Genomic DNA, 2,493 nt, shown 5'->3' with positions numbered 1-2,493 from the left:
GCAGTGGAGAGAGATACACAGTTCTGCTTCTTTGAAGACCAACATACAAGTGATCGTCCCAGAAAATGACATGTGCCTGATGTAGACTTGCGATCCACCTTGTCACCAGCATAATCAGCATCCGAGAATCCAACCAGATCAAACTCTGAGCCCTTTGGATACCATAATCCTAGAGTTGGGGTGTAAGCCAAATATCAAAGAATTCGCTTCACAGCTAAGTGATGCGATTCCTTTGGTGCCGCTTGGAATCGATCACACATGCAAACACTAAGCATAATATCTGGCCTAGATGCACATAGATAAAGTAAAGAACCAATCATGGAGCGGTATACCTTTTGATAGAACTCTTTACCACTGTCGTCGGGACCCAGATGATGTTTGGCTGGCATTGGCGTCATGAAGCCTTTGCAGTCTTGCATACCAAACTTCTTCAGGCAATCTTTGAGATACTTCTCTTGAGATATAAAGATGCCGTTGCGTTGCTGACGTATTTGAAGACCAAGGAAGAACTTCAGCTCACCCATCATGGACATCTGATATTTCTCTTGCATCATATATCCAAACTCTTCACTGTATTTTTGATTGGTGCAGCCGAAGATAATGTCATCCACATATATTTGGCACACAAACAGTTCACCATCATATGTCTTCGTGAAGAGAGTGGGGTCGAGGGAACTAGATTTGAAGCCTTTGCTCTTCAGGAAGTCTTTGAGTGTGTCATACCAAGCCCGAGGGGCTTGTTTGAGGCCATACAGTGCCTTGTTGAGCTTGTATACCATGTTAGGATGTTTTGGATCTTCAAAGCTAGGTGGTTGTGCGACATACACTTCTTATTCAATCTTGCCATTGAGAAAAGCGCTCTTCACATCCATTTGATATAGAAGTATGTTATGATGATTTGCATAGGCCAGCAGCATGCGTATGGCTTCAAGTCTAGCCACAGGAGCAAATGTTTCATCGAAGTCAATCCCTTCAACTTGAGTGTATCCTTGAGCAACGAGACGAGCTTTGTTTCTGACAACTTGACCATGCTCATCTTGCTTGTTGTGATGTATCCATTTGGTGCCTATTATATTGTGCTTCCGAGGATCAGGACGCTTAACCAGTTCCCATACATTATTCAGCTCAAACTGTTGAAGCTCTTCTTGCATAGCTTGAATCCATTCAGGTTCCTTGAAGGCTTCTTCAACTTTCTTGGGTTCTGTTATTGAGACGAATGCGAAGTGCCCACAAAAATTTGCTAGCTATGTTGCCCTTGAACGAGTGAGTGGACCTGGTGCATTGATGCTATCGATTATTCTCTCAATCTGCACTTCATTTGCAACACGAGGATGTACAGGACGAAGATTTTGCTCTTGCTGATCATTATCATTGTTAGAGGGATTGTCTTCAGGCTGATCAGGTGCGGAGATGATAAGTTCTTCTTCAGGTTGAGCTTCAGAAGGTATGATTTCTCCAGTTCCCATAAGTTTGATTGATTCACTGGATGGAACTTCATCTAGCACATTTGGCAGTTGCTCTCTTTGTGAGACGTTAGTTTCATCGAACCGCACATCCACTGTTTCAACCACTTTGTAATGAAAAAGATTGAAGACTCTGTATGAGTGCAAATCCTTTCCATATCCAAGCATAAAACCCTCATGTGCTTTTGGTGCAAATTTTGAAGTGTGGTGTGGATCCTTGATCCAGCACTTGGCGCCAAATACTCTGAAGTAACTGACATTTGGCTTCTTGCCAGTAAGGAGTTCATAGGATGTCTTGTTCAGAAGCTTGTGAAGATAAACACGGTTGATGATATGGCATGCAGTGTCAATGGCTTCAGGCCAGAATTTTCTTGGAGTCTTGTATTCATCAAGCATCGTCCGAGCCATCTCAATAAGTGTTCTGTTCTTGCGTTCGACGACGCCATTCTGCTGTGGCGTGTACGGAGCTGAGAATTCATGTGTGATGCCCAAAGTATCAAGATATGTATCAAGGCCAGTGTTCTTGAATTCAGTGCCATTGTCACTTCTGATGTGTTTTATCTTGGCGCCATAGTTGTTCATTGCTCGATTGGCGAAGCGTCTGAAGACATCCTGCACTTCATTCTTGTAAAGGATTATATGCACCCAAGTATATCTTGAATAATCATCAACAATGACAAAGCCATAGAGACAAGCAGTAGTAGTAAGAGTTGAGTAATGAGTGGGACCGAAAAGATCCATGTGCAGCAGTTCGAAGGGTTGAGTCGTTGTCATGATTGTCTTCGAGGAATGCTTGGCCCTCGTCATCTTTCCTGCTTCACAGGCACCGCATAAGTGATCCTTCTTGAACTTGACGCCCTCGATGCCTATGACATGCTTTTTCCTTGCAAGGGTGTGGAGGTTCCTCATGCCAGCATGCCCTAGCCTTCGATGCCAGAGCCAGCATTCAGAAGCTTTTGCTAGAAGACATACTGCAAGTTGTGGTCCTGCTGAGAAATCTACAACATACAAATCATCTTTTCGATACCCT

Source organism: Triticum urartu, chromosome 4A (genome assembly GCF_056163025.1).
Source record: "Triticum urartu cultivar PI428250 chromosome 4A, HENAU_Tu73, whole genome shotgun sequence".
Lineage (NCBI taxonomy): Eukaryota > Viridiplantae > Streptophyta > Magnoliopsida > Poales > Poaceae > Triticum > Triticum urartu.
This window is presented reverse-complemented; position numbering follows the sequence as displayed.